General features: G+C 46.2%; 2 long non-coding RNA genes across 7 annotated transcripts in view; one reads left to right on the plus strand and one right to left on the minus strand.

Moving 5' to 3' along the window:
• LOC103796290 (uncharacterized) overlaps window positions 1-20,903 on the minus strand; it is a 71,553-nt gene that overhangs the window by 50,172 nt on the left and 478 nt on the right. For 3 of the 6 annotated variants that reach the window (XR_013523394.1, XR_008474760.2, XR_008474759.2), the window contains exons 2-3: window positions 14,496-14,568; window positions 3,185-7,049 (exon numbers count right to left, since the gene is read on the minus strand). This is a non-coding gene — a long non-coding RNA (uncharacterized LOC103796290). The remainder of the gene's footprint in view (window positions 1-3,184; window positions 7,050-14,495; window positions 14,569-20,903) is intronic. The other 3 variants (XR_013523397.1, XR_013523396.1, XR_013523395.1) reach the window with 2 other exon arrangements.
• Window positions 1-20,903, plus strand: part of LOC108593844 (uncharacterized) — a 107,012-nt gene that overhangs the window by 1,741 nt on the left and 84,368 nt on the right. The window lies entirely within an intron of this gene.

Consider the following 20,903-nt stretch of genomic DNA (forward strand, 5'->3'; position numbering starts at 1 on the left):
CTGCAAATGATCTTCTAGGAAAGCTGAATCACCTCCACTCTGAAGAGCAGCCACTTCTGGGAGGTGGAATACAAGGGGGAGGTGGGAATACCCCCTCCTCCATGGTCCTTAAATATCCGTGTGGGGGCACTACTTGAATTTCTAGTTCAGATGAACCTGGAAACGTAACGAGGGTTCTTTAGACTGGGCTGGTAGTTGAGAAGACCACCTGAACGGGGAAGTAATTCTGGAGTAAGGTAGTGGTTTTTAATTTTGTGCTTGGGGTGCGGGGGCGGAAGAGTGGGCGGGAGCAGCTGGCTGGGTCATCAAATTAACATGAGAAGGGAATCTTTTTCAGCAGGGATGTGGGAGATGTGGGGAGGGTGCTTGGAAGATAGAATCAGTATGCCATCGCCACCCCCCACCCCAAATAACCAAAAGGCAAGGAATACAGATGAATAAATGGGAAGTGAAATTCGGATCCAGACCCTGATTAAGCCTGCTGTTGGTATGCAGTTCTGTCTCACTAAATAAAGCAGAATGGATAGTGGCTCCATCCCTGGACCTACTGGTGTAGGGTACAGCCAGGCCAGCTGGCCTGTTAGCCACTGTCCACATCACTGAAGGTCCTGCTCCATCTTTTAGCTAGTGGAAGAAGGCGGATGGAGAGTCTTCCACAGCCCAGAAGCATCAGGTTTCTTTGTGTTGCACTTCTCAGAAGGAAATTGTTTCTGTTTTTTGCTTAAGTCGACAAGTATTTGTCTCCCTTTGGTATAAAGGTTGTGGGGGAAGTGGTTACAAAAAAAAAATCTGGTTCTGAAATTATGGTCATCTGCTCTCCATAGTCCTCCAAATCCATCAGTATCTCTCTCTGCTCTCAGCTATGGTCTTCTGGGGACCAAGTTTCAGAAGGGTAACACCTCAAAGGATAACACCTTATGTCCATCAGCCTTCCCCTCGGAGATCCATGGAAGGACCGCCTCTCTCAGGTTCTACCAGGTGCTCAAGCACCTGTCACATGCAGACATGTATGTGCTGTGTGCATGCACATGTATGTGCAAAGGCCACAGCAGTATGCACGTGGGTACCCAGGGTTCTCTCCACATGTCAGCTCATGAACCACACACATGAGGAAACAGACCTTCTTTCTCTCTGTCAAGTCCGAAGATGGCAGTTGAGACATGCTTCATCCAGTTTAGGGGTGGACCTGATGTCCCTGAGTGTATGTGGCGAACCTGGATTTGCCTTGGGTTTCCTCATACTCATTCAGGAGTGTCAGTTGCCCCTTCATGCGACGTTGGAGAGCATTACAGCAAGCAGGTGTCTACTCATTTATGGCAAGAATGAAGTCTAACTTATCTTCATCACCTTGGATGAGCCCTGATGCTTGCCCTCTTTCTCAAAAGAAACCTAGGGGCAGAGGCAGAGCCGGTTATATAATTCACGGGCTCCAGCACAAAATGAACACGTAGGGCCCCTTGTTCCAAAGCAGGAAGAAAGTGCTGAAATATAATGCTTTTGTCTTTCTTCCACAATCTCTCTCTAGAATTGCCATGGTGGTTTTTTATTTTCTCTTTTTCATGTAGTGCAAAATAAAAATTTTACCTTTTTAGCATGAATTTTACCATTCATCTTTATATTGTGTGATGCCAGTTGTAAATGTAAGCACGAGAGCGTTTAGTTTGTAGAATCACTGAAATTACACAGTTATTTCACAGGTCATATATGCATAGGTATTTCATTCTTACCAGAACAGTGGAGACGCTGAACAAAATGAACACCACTGTGTTTATTTTACTTCCTGATACAAGCTCTTTGTACCAGCACGCTCCACCTTCAGTTTGCTGGTGAGGAGAAATAGCTATGGATTGCTCTATCTTCACCTCGCCTTCTGTGTCATCTTTATCAGCATAGGTGTTTGGCAGACACAGGGAAGGAACATAAGAAATGCTACTCTAGAGTCCCTTAGTCATTAGTGTTTCTTAGAACTCCACTGCCTTTCTTCTGCATTGGAAGCATCTGGTTCAAACAGAAAGCATGACCCCTGGGCACTGTCTGTGTCCCCATCTATTCAGTCATAGGCTTACTTTCCATTCTACTTGCCCTGTGTCTCGCTGAACTCCCACTGGAATTCTGTAGTCATAGGCCACCGCCAACACTGTGGGGCAGGAATGATGGACGGGCACACACATTCTCCATTATCCCATAGACTTCACTTACAGAACATGGATTCAAAGACAAAAGTATTAAGAATTTCAAGACAATAACAGTAGAATCTTAAACCAAGCATGGAACCCTTCTGAGCCCAGGGCACTGCAACTACACAAGTCAATCCGGGCAGGAGGAAGTAGGAAGTAACCCAGACCTCAGGCTGAAAACCATATTACTCATCTTCCTTCATCACACAAATAATTGCATCTGCAGCAAAAACTTTAGCAGCCTCATTTTTTGACCCATTGGGGCTTTCTTCTCTTCTAACCAAGTCCCACTCTGTGAAAATCCACCACTTCCTAGTGATGCTGTCACAGCTTCGAAGGGAGAATTCACTTCCTGATCTCTTCTGGATCCACTGATGCCTTGGTTTAGGGCCCAGGCCATGCAGATGAAGTATTGGTTCCCATTCCCACCCGCCACTTTCAAGCTTGGTTCCATCCAGCAGATACCCTGACTGATCTGTACTTCGGTTTTACCACCTAAAAGCAATAAAATATATTTGGCTTGCTTCATGAATAATTGTGCTAATTATTTAGTGCTCCTTCTTGTTTATCTCACAACTGCTATGAGGTCTGCCCAGGGGTCTCCTGGCCTGGGATGACAAGTTCTCAGAAATTACTTCGGCAATAAATTCACTTAATGTTGATGTGGAAGAAGCAGGGTTTGGTGCTTAAAGGGTCAAGGGGAAGACGGGCTTACATTCCTGACGGACCCAATAAAAAGTGAGGTTTTCCTTCCTTCATCAACTGCCTTTTGCTCCTCATCTACTAGGAAGCAAAGCTAGAGGGCATCTTAGAGATGGGGCGGACTAGTGAGTAAATAAAATAGCATTAAATACGCATCCAACCTAGAGAATGAAGACTATCGACCCTTCATCGTTAGTTCAGGGACTTGGAGAGTTTTTGAGAGTTGTGTTTTTCAGGTTTAATACAGATTTCCTTTCTAGCCTGGTCCTTCAGGTGACCCCAACACCCTTTTGAGAAATACTTACCTCGGTCTAGGCTACTGAGAGTACCTAGAAAAAAAAAAAAGAACTATTCTTGTTTATTCTTTTATAAAACCATTACTAGACTTGGAGGCTGCTGCAGTGACAGTCGGTTAGTGGCCTGGAAGACCAGTCAGTGAGTAATTATTGACTGTTTACAAATGAGCCTAGCACAGTGCTTGACCCATGGTGGGTGTTTAATAAATGTTAGCTGACTCAGAGTAGATCTCATTGTTGTAGCACTATGTTATAGTGAAAGAGTTATGAATTTGGCATCAAACCAGACAGGTTCAAGCAACCACGTGGATGTATGTTCTTGGGAAAATTATTCAGCTGTTTTTGAACTACTTACCGTACCTAAACACTGGGAGTATTCACATTAGAACAGCTACCCCACAAGGTTATTTTGACAATGAAATCAGAAGTGAGGTGGTTTATCCTAAAGCCCTCTAGATACATAAGTGACACATGTATTTGTGTATATGTGTGTGCACAAAGGCAGATATTAAAATTTTTTTTTTAATCATGCCTTCTTCTCTTTCCCATCCCACTGAGTAATAGAAGTAGGCATAGGCCTCTCCGATGGGCTGGATGCCATCCTGAGTACAGTATAACTGAATAGTTCAGGCTTTGCAGCCAAACACTCCTGCATTTAAATCTTGGCTCTTATATTTGGTTGGTTATGTGACTTTTGATACGTTATTTAAAGTCTCTAAGCCTCAGCTTCTTAACATTTAAAATGGGTACCTACCTCAAAAAGTTATTATGATTAATTGAGTCGGTATTTGCAAGGTTTGGCTCCATGCCTGGCACGGCTCCATGCCTGGCACATACCAAATGTCTATTACTTTTATTTTGTATTATTATTTTAACTATTATACCTCTGGCCCAGGGAAGCATCAGAAAAATGACTTGGGAACATCTTCTCATGAGGCATGATGTGGGATGGCATTTCTACTATATGCTTTTCCTAACTTCGGTAAATTCTTCTTTTTCTGAAGTTAGCAGAGTTCCTCTTAGACTTTTCCACATATGTAAAGACTTCCCTTGGGAGATCTGGGTAAAGTCTATCTCCCCTATACTCTACTGAAAGCCATTGGCCCTACCAAGTAAGGGACAGGCCTGGGCAACTTCCCTGGAGCTTGCACTTCAACTAGGAACTCAACTCTTTTGTCCCAGAAGTCCCCAACCCTGAAAGAGAGGGCATTCAGGTAAGGAGAAAGGGACTCAATTGATGTTTAGCACAGGTCTTGACCTCAAGCATGGGAGGGAGAAGAGTATCTGCATTTGACTCACAGGAGCCTACAGGCAAGACTCCAGTCTTCCCTCAGCTGAGATAGATGTTGCAAGTCCTCCTTGAATGCTGTGAAAGCCCCTCAGTGATTCTCTGGAGGCAAGTATCACTATCTATTCTTCACCCAGGTCTTGTGTTTCAATGACCTCATCCCCTAGTGGAAGACAGAAGAAAGAAACCCCTTACCTAATCTCTAAGGCCTTATTAAAATTAGGAATTCAACAACTCAACAAAAACTTCTGTATGGCACATTATGCAAGGCCATACACTAGATTCTGAGGATCCAGTGATAACTAAAACACAGATGCTTCTTGCCACTGTAGCATGTGTAGTCCAGAGGTGAGAGAGGCTTTTAACAGTCCGCATTCTCCTTTTGGTAGGACCCTTACCAATCCTGAGTTGTTATGCAATGATAAAGCCCTCGCCTGAAGAATAAGCCATCATCGGCTTCTGTTTTCTATTCCAAATTTACCTCCCTAATGTCCCTTTCTGCTAAGAATCCTTTCATCCATGAGTTGATGTGAGTACGTTAATTGGTGTGAAAGTACCCGTTGGGAAAGAACAAGTTTCATCTATTAAGATCCAGATTTTGGCCAGGCACAATGGCTCACCACTGTAATCCTAACACTTTGGGAGGCCAAGGTGGCAGGATCGCTTGAGCCCAGGAGTTCAAGACCAGCCTGGGCAACAAAGCAACAACTCATCTCTACTAAAAATTTTTTTTTAAAAAATTAGCCAGGTATGGTGGTGCATGCCTGAAGACCCAACTACCCCAGAGGCTGAGGCAGGAGAATGGCTTCAGCCTGGGAATTCGAGCTTGCAGTGAGCTATGAATGTGCCACTGCACTCCAACATGAGTGACAGAGCAAGATGCTGACTTAAAAAAAAAAGATCCAGAGTTTTAGTCCCAGTGGTGATTAGTAATATTTAGTGAGAAGAATAGCCTTCTTTTATGTTTTACAGCAGTTCATTCTTTTTTTAGACACAGGGCCTTGCTCTGTCACCCAGGCTGGTGTGCAATGGCACAATCATTGCTCACTACAACCTTGAAGGGTAGGTGCACACCACCATGCCTGGCTGTTTTGATTTTTTGCTGTTGTCCAGGCTATTCTCAAGCTCCTAGGCTGAAGCAATCCTCCTGCCCTCCCAAAGTGCTAGGATTACAAGTGTGAGCTTCTGTGCCTGGCCCAATTCATTCCATGAGGAACCCATGGGCTGATTGTGGTAGAGGGCATGGGTCCTAGAACTACAGGACTTACCCTGACCTCTTGGATATTAAGAATCAGAGAGTCAGAGACCTCCTCTGCAGGGAGTAGCCTCATCCTAGTCTCAGTCTAGGGCAGGAGCTAGGATCCCAATTGACTACAAAGGTTGTTTACTTTTACATACTTCTCCATATTTGCACAGATTTAGAAAACAACAGTGGTTTGGAGACGTGATACAAGGGACAAGGGAAGATCAAAATAGCCACTTCCTTCCCTGAAAACCCCACTTTCCCAAAACAAGAGAGTTTTTCCTACTCTGCATTAACTTGCTAGTTTATAAGCTGTCAGAGTTTCTAGTTTTTAAAGCTTAACCACCTATATCATGCAAGTTGCAGCACGATGAAGGCTGGTCACCACTGAGGGATTGATGCACTCATTCATACCGGGGTTTGGAAGCAAATTGGACCACAAATCGCTGACCAGAATGAACATTTCTTATGCATGAGCCCCAGATCCTATCAAAACATTAATAATTCTCTCGAGTTACAATCTAGATCAAAGTTGTGTTGTAACTTGTAATTTAACATACTATTTTAAGTCAATTGGAGCCCATATATTTGCTAATACTGGTGGCCCAGAGCAGCAAGTTATTCCATGAATGAAAACATTTGGTAATAGCTCTAGACATGAGGGATGACGAAGAGAGGACAGGCCAGGATGGGCTGAGTCTTTCTTCTCATAATCAGTGGTCCTAAGGCCCTTCGAACCAGTGGCTCCTTCATGTTTTCTCCTTCATGCAATCAGAAGCCCACCTTCTCACTGGACAGCTTCCCTCCACTGACCTCAGGAAGCAGAGGATGAATAGGAGCAGCCAAACTAATTAGAGGATTGAAGGCAGGGTCTTTGTCATCCATGATTAAAGAGAGGTGCCTCTTGTGATGTGACCTATACAGCCTCTGCCTCCCCTAGCTGGTCCAAACCTCAGTGAGTCAACACTGACCCTTAACCAGAGGTGGGTGAACAGAGCCCAGCACAGTTACAATAAGGGTAGATGGAGTGATGGCTTACAGATACTGAGAAAATCCATTACTTACCCGTGGATTAGTCTTAATGGCAGTTCCTGAAGACTGTCTTTTCCTTTAAGGTATAGGCCCTAAAGAATTCTATTCTGAAATTGTCTGTCCCAGCTGTCAGTCTTATAACTCATTCCCAAATTATGAAAGTCCACTACATTTTCTAAAGATGTAGTGACTCCCTTTTGTTCTGTGTGTCTTGGCAAAGTATCTGAGAGGTCATCTTAGAAAATAAAAGAGAGGTAAAAAGCTTCATCTTAGAGGTCATTTGTTTCCTCCTCAGACAGGTTGCACTTGCCCTGTGGAAATGAGACAATGAATGAGAAGGAACATCAGATGCTTCTTCCATTAGTCCCGATTGGGACTTAACACTGTGCGCCCCACTGCTCAGGTTCCCCTGACCGTTTGAAACTTCTCCCAGTGCTGAATGAAACTCCATTTCTGTCTGTTCTGGGGAACCCAGCCAGGGCCCAAAGAGGGGATGCTCTGTATTTCCAAATACGAGCTTCTACATTTAACAGCTATGTTTAACTTTGGACAAGTTACTTAACCTCTCTAAGCCTCAGGTTTTCAACTTGAATGTAGAAGTTGTAATAGGACCTGTTTGATTGAGTTGTCATTAGGATTGAGTGGGATGGTATATACGTACCTCTTTGCACAGTACCTGATGTTAATAAATATAGTGCTCAACAAATATTAGCTATTGTTACTCTTCATATCATGCCAGCAGAAGAGGGGTGAGGAGCTCTCATAAAATATTTTTAGCCTTCCTGGATGGGAAGTCTTTCCCTTATTCTGGGTTCCTTCTGAACTATGTATCATCCTGTATGTAGGTGAACACAGAACCTCTTGGGTACCTAACAAGAAGCCAGGCCACTGCTAATCAATCAAAATCAGCCAGTGAGCAAACGTTAATTGTAAGAAAGACCAGAAAGATCTCCCGTCATCTCTTGGGGCTCCTACTATTGCATTGATTAACTGTGAGCCAGAAATTTTTTTTTTTTTTTTTAGAGACAGTGTCTTGCTGTGTCACCCAGGCTGAAATACAGTGGCGCAGTCTTGGCTCACTGCAACCTCTGCCTCCCAAGTTCAAGCGATTCTCCTGCCTCAGCTCTGAGTAGCTGGGACTGCAGGCGTGCACCACCACGCCCAGCTAATTTTTGTATTTTTATTAGAGACGAGGTTTCACCATATTGGCCAGGCTGCTCTCGAACTCATGACCTCGTGATCCACCCACCTTGGCCTCCTAAAGTGCTGGGATTACAGGCGTGAGCCACTGCGCCTGGCCCAGAACATTAAAAATAATAATAATATCTGTACCCTGATAGGTTAGCCAACTAGTTAACCTGAGGAATTTCAGCAGGGAAGGGGCTGCGGAAAAATTTGGTTCAGAGCCTCAGTAGAATCTGTCTTGCTCCCTTTCTGGCAGCCATGTTAGGTGTTTTGTCTGAGAAGGATTCCGTGTCCCTCACTTAGGTTATCAGATATGTGTTTTTAAAGGCTCCTGAGAGCAGGCAAGAATGATTTCCTTCATCCTGTTGCTGTTAAGTGGGATATACAACTATCCTGCTGCAAATCTTTTTTTTGGGAGAGGAGCTTATCCAGGCTCCATGATTCTTCTATAAAAAGGTCCTTTATAATAAGGTCCTTTAATGGCTGCAACTCTAAATGTTTATGGGAAGCGAATGACTGGAAATCTAGAACACATTCAAAATCCAAGGCCAGAGAAAGTTTAAGCTCCAGCCTCAGCCTCAGATCTCCTGGGACCAACCCCCTAAGAACCATCCATTCTAGTTCATCTTGCAAATGGAACTCAAGAGTTGGATCTAGGCATGGGACCCACGATGTCTCTAAAGTTTAAAAACACCTGGGTTGTCTGAAAGCAGAGCTGGGTCCAGGTCCCGTGCTGAGGTCTCCAGTTCTAAGTAAAGGTTGCTAGTAGAGAAAAAGCCTGTGGCCTCTGGGCAGAGATTTGTTTCATAGAGAAACGAAGGAAATGTGCAACAGAGAACAGTTTTACTCTGGAGCTCCCTCTACTGGCTCTTTGGTGGAAATCCATCGCAGTTATTCCGTCCTGCCCTGTGGGTATCAATTTAGAACACCTGAGTGTCCTAGCACCTTGAAGCCAGGAGAAAAGGTGCCCTGAGATACCAAGAAAGATGGAACTGCAGATTCTGGTTTCTCCTGCTTCTTTTATAATTTCAACTAATGTTTTGGGGGTGCCAAGACAGTGCTAAGCATTTTGTATGCATTATTTCATTTAATACTCACCATAAACCCACATTTTACAAATGAGGCAGCTGAGACCTGAAGAGATTAAATAAGTTCCTGGCATCACCATAGACTAGTAGAACCCCTTGGTGACTCTCATCGTTCTTATGCTTCTCCTGAGTGACAACTTAAGAGAAGAGCCAGCAGACAATGTGGGATTGGAAGTAGCATTTGTTCTCACCACTTAATACAAAGAGGCTCTGAGATTGCTCCATAAACTTCCTAGGTCTTACAGAATTTCGGCCCTGTTTTGTTTATTTGTTTTTTTGGGTTTTTTTGTTTTGTTTTGTTTTTTTGAGACGGAGTTTTGCTGTAGTTACCCAGACTGGAGTGCAATGGCTCGATCTCGGCTCACTGCAACCTCCACCTTCTGGGTTCAAGCAATTCTCCTACCTCAGCTTCCCAAGTAGCTGGGACTACAGGCGCGCACCACCATGCCCAGCTAACTTTTGTATTTTTAGTAGAGACGAGGTTTCACCTTGTTGACCAGGATGGTCTCGATCTCTTGACCTCATGATCCACCCACCTCGGCCTCCCAAAGTGCTGGGATTATAGGCCTGAGCCACCGCGCCTGGCCGGCCCTGTTTTTTTTTAATTGTACTTTTTAAATTTATTTGTTTATTTATTTATTTGAGACGACTCTCTCTTGCCCAGGCTGGAGTGCCCAGTGGCAGCATGGTCTTGGCTCACTGCAACCTCCGCCTCCCGGTTTTAAGCAATCTTCCCACCTCAGCCTCCTGAGTATCTAGGATTACAGGTATGCACCATCACACCTGGCTAAATTTTTTTGTATTTTTAGTAGAGACAGGGTTTTACCATGTTGGCCAGGCTGGTCTCTTAACTCCTGACCTCAAGTAATCCACCTGCCTCAGCCTCCCAAAGTGCTAGGATTACAGGTGTGAGCCACTGCACCCAGCCTCCTGTTTTTTGTTTTTTGTTTTTTTTTAAATTCAGCCCATGAGGAATTAATTACATGGAAAGGCTTTGTCCAATCTGCACCCTCCTCACTTCATGCCCAGGTTGAAGAAAGCAGGGAACTCCCATAGTGACTAAGAAGAGTTTCCATGACAGAAGTGAGGCCTGAGGCCTTTTAAAATTTGTGGAACATGGTCACAGCTACTTTTAAAATAAAATCCCATGAGATAGTCAGAGGAGATAATAGCCCACACATTTTATAGGTTAGAAACTTAAGATACTGAGTGCTTGGGTCCAGGTTTTGTTTAGGAGCAAATGGCAGAATCAAGACCAGAAATTGTCACTCTCAGCTTAAGTTCTGACTTTTTGGTTGGTGTTGGTTGGAACTCAGAGACCAGCATGGGTTTTTAATTATATAAAACAAAGACTGTGAAGATACCTTCTTGTTTTACACTCAGATCCTTTCCTGAGTCTCTCTGTTTTGGGTTGTTTCATAATTGAGCTTCCTTGATACTGAGCCATTGGGAATTGGGAATGACATAAGCCACTCATCTTATTACTATTGGTCTCTCACCAGTCCACATGTTAGCAATATCTAGGTCCCCGGGAGAATCCCAAATATTATTTCAGTTCTCCTGTAGCTCATGAAGACGTAATTCTTTCACCTCACCCAGGAGAATCAAAGCATTTTCACACTGGTTCTTACTGGGGAGTTGAGATATGGGTAAGTAATAGGAGTCCCATTCCTGCTTTGGGTGGAGTTCTGGTCTCCAATTTCACTGCCAGTGTGTCTCTAAATCTACACAGTGGAACAGTGGCTACACCAGACGTTACTCAGTTCCCCATCCCTGACTCAGGACCTTCCACTAGCTGCCCCTTCCCCTAAAACCAGAGCGATGTCAACTGTACCTGCTGAGAACAACACAGAGATAACAGGAGCAGACTTTCTGCAGTGCCTCCTGAGCAATTGGCTGTCATTGTTCCAAACAGAACAGCTGGCTTAAAAAGATTTATCCATAACATAACCTCCTGGCCCTCAGCTATGGGTGGAAGCAGTGCTTTCTGGTTTGACCTCCTAATACCACAAACTTCACTTTGCCAGAAATGTGACTTGATGAATAGTGTGTTCAGACCTGCCAATTTGGAGTATATTCATATTTGGCCACCCGCTGGTAAGACTGACCATCCCCTCACCCAACTGTTGCTTTGAGCGTCTGCCCCCCTGTTGCTCCCATCCCCAGGAAAGCCAAAATGGCACCACAAAAGGAGGGGAGGGGAGAGCCTGGAACTGAACACTCACAGGGAATTGTGAGTGATGGAACGTGGATTGCTGATACCGTGTCCCTTTCCTCTTGCTTGTTGTAGGAGCGTCAACGACCAAGAGGAGACCAGATGAGTTTTCAAAGCAGTCCTCACACACCCAGGACACACCTCATCCTTTGCCTCGTGCTTTCTGCAATGTTGCTGTTCACGTTCATCTTCCTATTAACCCTTGCCATAAGAACCCCTTATTGACCACCATCCTTCCTCCATCCACCACCCACTCAGCTCCTTCTCTGAGGTGCCCTCGCATGGGCAATGGCTTTTGTCTCTATTTGGCAAATTATGCCCAGATGGTTAACATTAATTTCTCTTTCTCCTATCCCTCCCTCATGCTAGGCTCAGTCCAACAGTCAGCCCCTTGTCAGGAAAACCAGAGCAAATCCTACTTTCTGCCAAAATCAAGTTACAAGACACTTTTCCAGAGCAGTCACACTCCATGAAGGGACTCAAGGTATATCTGAGTGTGACGTAATTGAAACCATAGGGAAAGACTAGAAGCCCCTTGCTCCCAGTCAGATACAGTGAAAGAGCTTACTCAAGACTAGACTGATTGAGAATGTAGGGGGGCTAGGGAGGAGAAAGAGAAAGATCCTCAGAAGTGGATTGTCCCTGAATACAGGATGAAATCATCTAGATTTTTTTTTTCTCCAATTAAATTTGCATTTCATTCAACCACATTGCAATGGCTTCACATTGGGCATTTTCATTTGAGACCCAAGGCTTTTCATCATGGGTCCTGAGCCACAGGTTCCTGGATGGTGAGGTAAGTGGCATTTGCCAGCACTGTCTAGGATGATTTGTAGTGCTTTGAAAAGCCCTGTGCTGATGAGTCAGATCCACCCTGTTAGGTCCTAAGATTTGTCCTCTGTTGGTCCCTCTTTATCGAAATGCTCTTCAGGGATCCCAGCCCAGACGTAGATGTTAGCCCAGCCTCACAGTGTTAATCTAGACCTCTAAAAAACCAAAACAGATCCTGAGGATTGACCAAACCAGGAATTGTGAACATATAGCAATCTCTTTCTCAAAGACAATCATTACTATAAAAAGTGTAGCTCTCTGAAAACCCACCATACCTAGAAAGTATATTTTCTTCCCCGCCCCTCTTCTTTCTACTTTTACAGGTGAGCTAGGACTGATGCAAGCTACCATGTTTTCGAATGTGAGCTGAAGGTCTCTCTTCTCGTGACAAGATTCAGATCCAATCCGCTATTTAACCAATAGCCTTGCCAATAAGTACAAAAAAATCTTGCCAATCCAGCAGATATGTTAATCAGATATGTTAGCAGATACATTATTCCTCTGTGTCCCACAGCCTATACTTACTGGACTAGGAATTGAAACGCAATCCCCATTCTTTTCTCTTGGCCTACCAGATATAGTGATCCAAACTTAGTAGATCAGCAGCTAATTGCAAGCCTGCTGTAACAGTGAATGAATAAAAAGTCCTGCTAATTCAGACCTACCCATCACCCATGAATCTGTCATTGAGCTAGCTCTCTGCCTGCTGAATTCAGGTAGATAGACAATTGTCCTTCAACCACAAGGTTAAGGCTAAACTCATGCAGGTATCTCTGAGCATGCTGCAGATTGTTCTTTCTCTCTGTGGCCGTGCTTTCCAAGCCCTGACACCTTTCTTTAGCCTCTGCTAAGCTCAAGTGTGCTGGAATCCTGAGCCCCACCCCTGCCTCAGCCCCCTATCATGTGCTTGCTTTGGCTCCCCTGTCTTTGCTGAGATCCTCACCATGAAACCAACTCTAGGTATTCCTGAGTGACTCTCTAGGTTCTCGTTCTCCCAAATGTGCCTTTTATCATCAAGGCATGGGAAAACCTATCATCTGGTTCTCCAAGGTGTCCAGCAATTAGAATGGCTGAGAGGAGGAGGACATTTGAGTTTGCCTCTTGATAATGGGGTTGTGCGAAGAGCAGATATTGTCTCAACTGTTCTGAAGTTGGACAGTGTAACTACTTTCAGGTGAATAGACGATAGAGACTATTTTGAGTTGTTGAGGGCAACCAAAAAAAAGGGCGGGGGGAAGGGTGAAATTCCAATCACTTTCCTCCAGCATCCAGCAGTCCTTAAAACATTCACTCTTAAATCTCTAAATATGCTGGCTTCTAAGAAGTGCTTCCCAAGATCGAATATACCTCTTGATCAGGGTAAGTGATGAAAATGTGTATTTACCAGGGGAAGGGAATCATGGAATAGCATGAATTATGCATTCTGTGGCCTATGTATCCCCACTGTGCTAAATGGCTCAGCCTGTAAAGTTTTCGGAATCAGAAAAATGATCAAAGATGCCAGTTTCTAAGGGAGTGATGGAGGACTAGCAAATGATTAGCTAACTCAAGGTGCATGTAGACTTTCTGCTGTTCTTGCTTTAGGACAGTTTTCTTGGGAAGCTGGACCAGGGGGTTCCTATTCTTCCCTAGCATCGTCCCAGGGGCATCCTCGATGAGAGTGGAAACTTGCTTGGGTGCAGCAGCCTGAACAAATGTCAAGTTCACTGCATCTCCACCGCAAACTGGTTGGTTTCAGACAAATCCCTTGAATTGTGGATGAGGCTGAACCAGCTAGGGCTTTCCTTGAAATAGAATGGAGGGGTCTCTTCTGACAGGCAGATAGCCTTGTGTAGGGGACATCTGTTGGCTAACAGGCTCCTTAGGAGGAACAGATGTCTCATTAAAGTGTCCCAGATATCTCCAACTCCACCTGACCGGGGATAGACCTGGAATATTTAAAGACCAGAGATTGGAGTCGAGGCAACATGATGGATTGGTGTGGCATGAGTGCTGGAGCCACATAGATAGGAATTTGATCTGATCTTGAGTTTTGTAACTTCAAGCTCTAAGACTTTTAGACAAGATGCTTAAACGTATGGTCTCCATTTCATTACCTTTCAAATGGGAAAAATAATAACTGTTTGGGGAGTGATTTCTGTGCTCAATAAGACTTAGGGGTAGGTATTATCATAATGACACTTAGAGAATTGCCTTAAGGATTAAATACAGCTTCTCAAGTAAAAGTGTCCGGGGCAGTGTCTAGCATATAGTTGAAGTTGAAAAACTATGGTTTTTCTCTCTCCCTCTTTTCCTTAAGCCAAAATAGTTCTGTTCCCTGACGAAGACACCTTTAGGAAAAGAGGAATCCCTTTCCTAGACTTCCTTCCTGAGGGACTTCCCTTGGTTGATATCCTGGAAGCTGGACTGTTTTTCCTTCTCCAAATCCAGTACTTTACCTGCTGGCATTTTTCATGGTGCTTGGATAGGAGACAGCCGACACAGGCAGGACATTTCTGGGCTTCACTCACCCTGAAAGAGAAGAGGCTCAGTTCTTTTCAAGGGCTTCATGACAAGCAGCCTACTCCCACAAGCCCTCTGGGGGAGCATTAGGGGGAATGAGTCCTCTTCATGCTTGGGATGCCCTGGAATGGGTTGGCAATGCCGAAGGCGGTTTTCATCTTGGACAGGTTCCACATCAGTCTATTCATTCGCAGGGTCTTTAGCTTGACTGCTCAGACAGAAATTGGGCATCACAGCCCTTAGCACAGCATGGTGAGACAGCTCGCGAAGCCAAGGTCACCAGCTCCAGCACAGACGTGCACCAGAGGACCTGACTGAGGAGTAGGGGAGGTGGAGGTGCTAGCTATGGAGGACTAACTTTCTGCAGATGTTTCTACTGAGCTTCCAAGCCCCTTGCACTCTGTCTTGATTACTGGAGCAAGACAGAAACAAGGCAGAGCGGCGCCCTCTTCTGGGAGGGAGGAGCAAAGACACTGAATCCTCCAGGAAGCGGGGCTGGTTTACATTAGCACAATTTTGGCTGCTGCCTTCAAAGTTCTGATGTGCAAAGCCTGAGCACATTTATTCCATTTCCAACTCTACCTTATTTGATAGGACTAGATTCGGGGTTTGCTTAAAAGCTGTTAGTGATTTTAAATGAATCTGTCTTGATTTCAGCATCAGACACAATAATACTCAGCAACTGTATACAGCAGTGATACATTAAATGGACTGTAAATGGATCACTATAGAAAGTAGAATACATTCTAAAGTTCTCTTCTCTATATAGTTTATGTAGTCCATACAGAAACCATGTGGCTTCTGTGAATGCGCCCACACACATGAATTTATGCTTACACATTCTAATCTCATATCTAAACAAACGCCTACTCCGTGCCTTTAAAAACATATTTAGCCTGACATTTTCATTAATCCAAAGAGACTTCATTGAAACACTGCCGGCGTCTCCGTCCATCTGGCCACATTTGATGACCCCATGTGATAAGTCATCTTCAGCGCAACAACCAGGGCTGCCTCCCTTTCACTGATACTTCTCTTGACTGCACGCCTCCCACTGCAGCAACATTCTCACATGCATACATGCATGCAATCGTGATCTAAAAATAAACAGCTGCTGATGGGCTGCCAGAGGGTGTCCTCCGTACTGAGCACACATCCTCTGTCTTCCGTTAGTAGGCACAGCTCAAGCCACAGACAGGAATTGAGGGTACTGGACAGGCTAAGCTGAACCCAGATCTCTCAGGCAAGTTACAAAGAGTAGGAGAGCCTGAAAAGGGAGATGACACAGGTGAGGCCCATGATCATTCTCTCCTTCCAGGCCTTGTGCCCCAAATCCAAGTGAAAACCTCTGGAAAAGTGTTTACTGATATCGAAGGAAACCATTGTCAGGGAAGATTGATAATTAGGGTTAAGAAAGGAGATAAACCATTCCTCCAGCCACGATTGTAAATGGATCTCTGCTTTCTGGTTTTCCCCTTCTCAGGGCAAAGGTTCTCCAAGTGGATCTAGGATATGTGTGCATTTAAGGAGGGTGATTTGTGTGCCTGTGGTTTTGTTCAGATCTGACAATCTGCAAGAATTCTCCCCACCTCCATCACTCATCAATCAATAAATCCTTTGTCATGCTGAGGTGTGGCATTTCTTCTGCTGAAAACCTCAGATTCAGACACACCCCACACACCCGGAGACACACACATCCACACACACATGCACACACTTCCTCACCCTCAGGCTTCTTTCAAATTGGTTTAAAAATAGCACTAATCCATTGAGCTCATTTTTCAGGGACGTTATTTTAAGTAGGAAAAAAGATATCCTGGTCTTTGAGAGGGAGAAAGGGTAAACGTCACCTCGCCTTAAAAAGTCCTGATAATGCCTCTGGAGACTAAGCATTTGCAGTCTTTGTTGAATTTTCTCCTCCTCCTGCCATTCAACAAAAGTTGTTTATTCCCGAATACCCTGCCATCTGGGTATTTATAGAGGTGGGTTTCGTCTTCCGGTGGTGAGCAGAGGGAAAAGCCTCAGTAGCAAGCCCCGACATTCCCCTCTGGGCGCTCCCCACCGCCAGCACAGACGCCTTCTAGGACCGTGGATTTGTGAATCAGCTCCCCCTTTCCCCACACAGGGGAGCCCCTAAATGGCTGCTGGCCATTTGCAAAGCGTTGTGTGCATGTGTGTATTTAATTGCAGGCTTATTTGTTTTTGCTCTGGGAGTCTGTCCGTCTCTCTGAAACTCAGATCACTGCTCTCTGGGAAGCTGTATAGCTGGCTGATTCCGTGGGAGACCAGGCAGGATGCGTGGGCGCAGGAAACAGAAGAGGGAAAAGGAGGGAGAAAAAGAGAGCAGGAGAGAGAGAGCGGGAGCCTTAGAATCTGTTATTTGCGTCACTCGAGGAGCCGGGGCTATCTGCCGGACAAACACACAGAATTAATCCGAGTTATAGCCATAGCTGTCTATGCTACAGTGACCACATGAGAAAGGGCGGGGAAAGGACGCGCGCCGGAGCCTGTGCCCGGCCGAGTTTGCTTTGGGCGGCTTGGAGCGTTTGGGGAGGGGGTGTCCTGCTGGGTACGCCCTCGGGGCCCTGCACGCCCTGTGCAGACTAGCTGCAGCCTGCTCTGCAGCTGCCCAGCCCAAGCCTAGGGTGGCGCCCGCCTCGGCCGCCTCGCCTGCTCAGTGGCTGCGCCGAACACAAAGCGCTGTCTCCGAGCAGAAGCGTCTTCTCAGCTGAACCAGACCCACCAAAGAGGAGAATCTGCACGTGACGTCAGTAGCTGATGACTGACGCAGGCTGGCAAAGGAGACTCAAGGCGGCTGCTCCGCGCTGCCTTCATGAGTCTATTTTCTCCAGCCCCCTCGTAGTGAATTACTAGAACGCAAAACACACACACAGACACACATAAGCAGCTTTCAAAATATACATTTCCAAAGGCGGTGTGTTGCAAACACAACGCGATTTTGCAGAGCGTGGGTGGGAAACGTGGGGAGGGTATGGATGATTTTTTTTCCCCTCATCTGGGAATCTCCATCGTGGATAGCAATAGCTTCTAGAGCTCTTCTGGGATGCTCCTCTGGGGAAGGGGCCATGTCCCCCCCACCCACCCCCTACTTTCCTCAGCATGTAGGGAATCTGGTCAATGGAGACATGCGGCTCTAAGAATACAACCACTCCAACGCCTTCTGCTCGGGGAGACTGCGAGGAGCTTGCAACAGGCGGAGACAGATGGGAGTTAATGGGAGGGACGAAGAATATAAAAAATATTTGGGTATTTTTCTGATTTGAAAAACATTTTCTGCAGTAAACGCAAGTGAGTCTGGTGGTGCAGGGAAAAAAAGTGAGGAGGGGGCGCTTACTGCACATTTAATGTTTTGGACGTAAGGTTCCAGCGAAATGCCTTTGTGTGTGGAGGTTTGTTCAGTACTTGCTAAAAATAGCATCAGGGTTTGATCGTGTTCCAGAAATAAACCGAGGGCTGCACTGGGATAAAAAGCCAGCGCGGGTGGAAGAAAACCTGGACATCACCGCATTCCTCCCCCCACAACTATGTCTGGAAATTAATTGTTGGATTTTTCCTCTCCTCTCTCCTCTTTCCATCCACTTTCTCTTTCCTCCCCCTATGTTTCTCTTTCTCTCTCTTAAGGAGTTCCCGTTTGGGTAAGTAATATTATGTCATGTGCATGCCGCAGACTGTGAGTATGAGCTGACGCTTACTTTGTGCATGTTCCAGGGTTCTTTTTTGGCTGCTTTTTCCCCCCTTCTAAAGAGGATAGTGGGACTGAGTAGGGGGTAAGGGGTGTAGCTGTGTGTGTGTATGTATATGTATATATAATGAATTTGGGGCTGCATGCAAAGAAACCGAGAGAGGGAATTCTTGCAGAGCCGGGAATCACCCTGACGAATCTCTGAATCAATAGCTGCTGCAACTCTCTCTCTCGTTATGGGTCGGCGCTGTTGAGCTCGGTTTTCTCGTTAGCCCCCTCCCCTCCCTTCCCCATTTTCTCTGTCTTAAAGGGTGGCCAGACACGACTTAATGAGCCATATCTCTGAGAGATTAATGGAGACTGAGCAATGTAGATCGAAATTTCATGGATGGGGTTGGGTAAAGAGAGGGAAAAAAAATCTCTATTCCTTTGACAAACCTCCCTGCTCGCTCTGATCCGGGAACTGAGGACAGCGACCTTGGTTCGGGCTGGACCAGGACTCGGTTGCTGTCCACGGAAGATAGGTGCTGAAAATGCCTCGGTCCCGGGCGAGTTCAGTTCCGAGAGCCAGGGGGCGGGGTTGGCGCCAGCTATGGTTAGCCCCGCCCTGGATGTAGGAGAGGGATGCGGGGACGACGGGGTTAAGGATGTTCAAAGGGGATAGTCGTGACTTCGGTGAGAGCTTGGGGAAAGGAGGGGTGAGTGGGAAGGAAAGGAAAAAATTTAAAGGAGGGGGAGCGAAGTGTTAGATTCGAGGATGAGCCGAGGCCCGGCGTTTCAGGAATGGAAGGCCAGTGGCTCACCGGCTTTCCCTGCAGAGGCCAGGCACTATCCGGGTCTCCATTCCCAGGATCCCGCATCTTCCCGCCAGTGGGTTTGAAAGATTTCTCCTCGGTGATTGTGACTCTCAAAATAAGAGGCTATAGGTTGCTTTATTCGGACCCTCGTCCCCTCCCACTTCATGCTCCCCATAGCCCCGTATTCTGCAATTCCCAGGAGGTGTGTAAAGTAGTGTGGTGTGGCATTTTTCTTATTATTCCCCCTTTTTCGCATGCTAGTCATAGAAGTCCTAAGTGAGTTGGTGGAATGAGTGAATTAGAAGCCCAAGCACAGGAGCTGCTGGTGTGATGCGCAGAGAATCCAAGCTAGGGAACATCGCGGGGCGCCTTAAAGCCAAAAGCCAAAGGAGTCTACATCAGCCTGAAGGGAAATTGGAGAGGAGGTGTTCTCTAAGTTGCCAAATGTTGTTGGGAATACCATCAATTACCTGGGGTTGGGGGCTGGACCCAGACTGAGAGTCACTGCAATCAGCTCGACAGGTAAGGTTATCAGAGGCAGAGAGGGAATGAATATCACGCGCACACAAAGACATTCATGCTGATTAACTCCAGGAGAGGGAGAATAAAAGTGCATCCTCAAACTGGCCCTTGAGGATGGGCTGTAGACGGTGGGAGAAATGAAGCACTCTTGAAGGTCTGCAGTAAGCTTTGCGTGCATGCAGAAATATTTTATAGGTTTTTAAAAAAATATAAACTCGGGACGGCGAGGTAAGTATTTGTGGGGGCTAGCCTTCAGGAGAGAGAAGACACCAGGTCTCTCTGCTTCATTCACCCCTTCCCATCTGTTAGTCTCTGGCTTTAGTGACCTGACCCCCACGCAAGGGTGCAGCCCAGGGCGGCGGGTGAGTTATGTTTAGCTCAGAAGCCGTTGCTCTCTTGGAAGTTTCCCTGGCTGAGACTGAGTATTCAACTCATAATAGTAACAAGGGCTGTTACTGATGTGCAGAATAACAAATAACGCTGCAACCCACACTTTGTCTTGACAATTCAGTTCAAACCAAAGCTGTTCACAGCCTCTCAGCCCACCCCTCGGCCTCCTCGTCATTCACTGGGACCTACTCGTTCCCTTTCCCAAGCCTCGCCCCTCTCAGCCCTGCAAGTTGCGTGGTTGTGTTTACAAATTCTGCCACAATTGTAAAGGAAATAGGGGTTGGGGGAGCGGTCGGGACGGGAGTGGTGTAGCGCAATAAAGCACTTGCAACATGTGGAGCGCTGGGGGGGGTGTCCAAGAGTCAAGAATGGGACGGAGGGACACCCCCTGTCCTCATTCCCCCCCCCCCGTTCTTTCCCACCCCTTCCCATTGCTTGGCACAATGCACAAGTTTACCTCCTCACCCCGAACTGGATCCTATTAAATAATTCAATGGTAGCGGTGTAATTTTGGTTGGAACCAGCACGGATTCCCAAGTCGTGACTGCAAAAAGTGAGTAATGCGCGCTGGCTGCGTCATGGCTCTAGTCACAGTTCATTCCGAACTGAGAAGGAATCGTGACTTCGCCTGGAGACGTCCCCTACATGGGAGATGGGGGGCGGGGGGGCACCAAACCAGTGGGGACGGGGGTGGGGGGAAGACCTATCCAATGAAAACCGCTGCCAGGGGGACATTTGAACTCCGCCGCTCGCTGTCTCGCTGTCCCTCTTTGCCCCGCGCACCTCGCTCCCCCCTCCCGGCCGGCGCTCGCAGTGGCGCGCCTGCTCGCTCTCCCGCTACCCGACGAGTCCTCAACAAGTTGGAGGAAGGCAGGAACGCAGGGGTTAAGCTCGGAAAGCCGCAATTACCAAGATCGTGACCCTCCCACACA

This window comes from Callithrix jacchus, chromosome 10 (assembly GCF_049354715.1).
Source record: "Callithrix jacchus isolate 240 chromosome 10, calJac240_pri, whole genome shotgun sequence".
In the NCBI taxonomy this organism is placed as follows: Eukaryota; Metazoa; Chordata; class Mammalia; order Primates; family Cebidae; genus Callithrix; species Callithrix jacchus.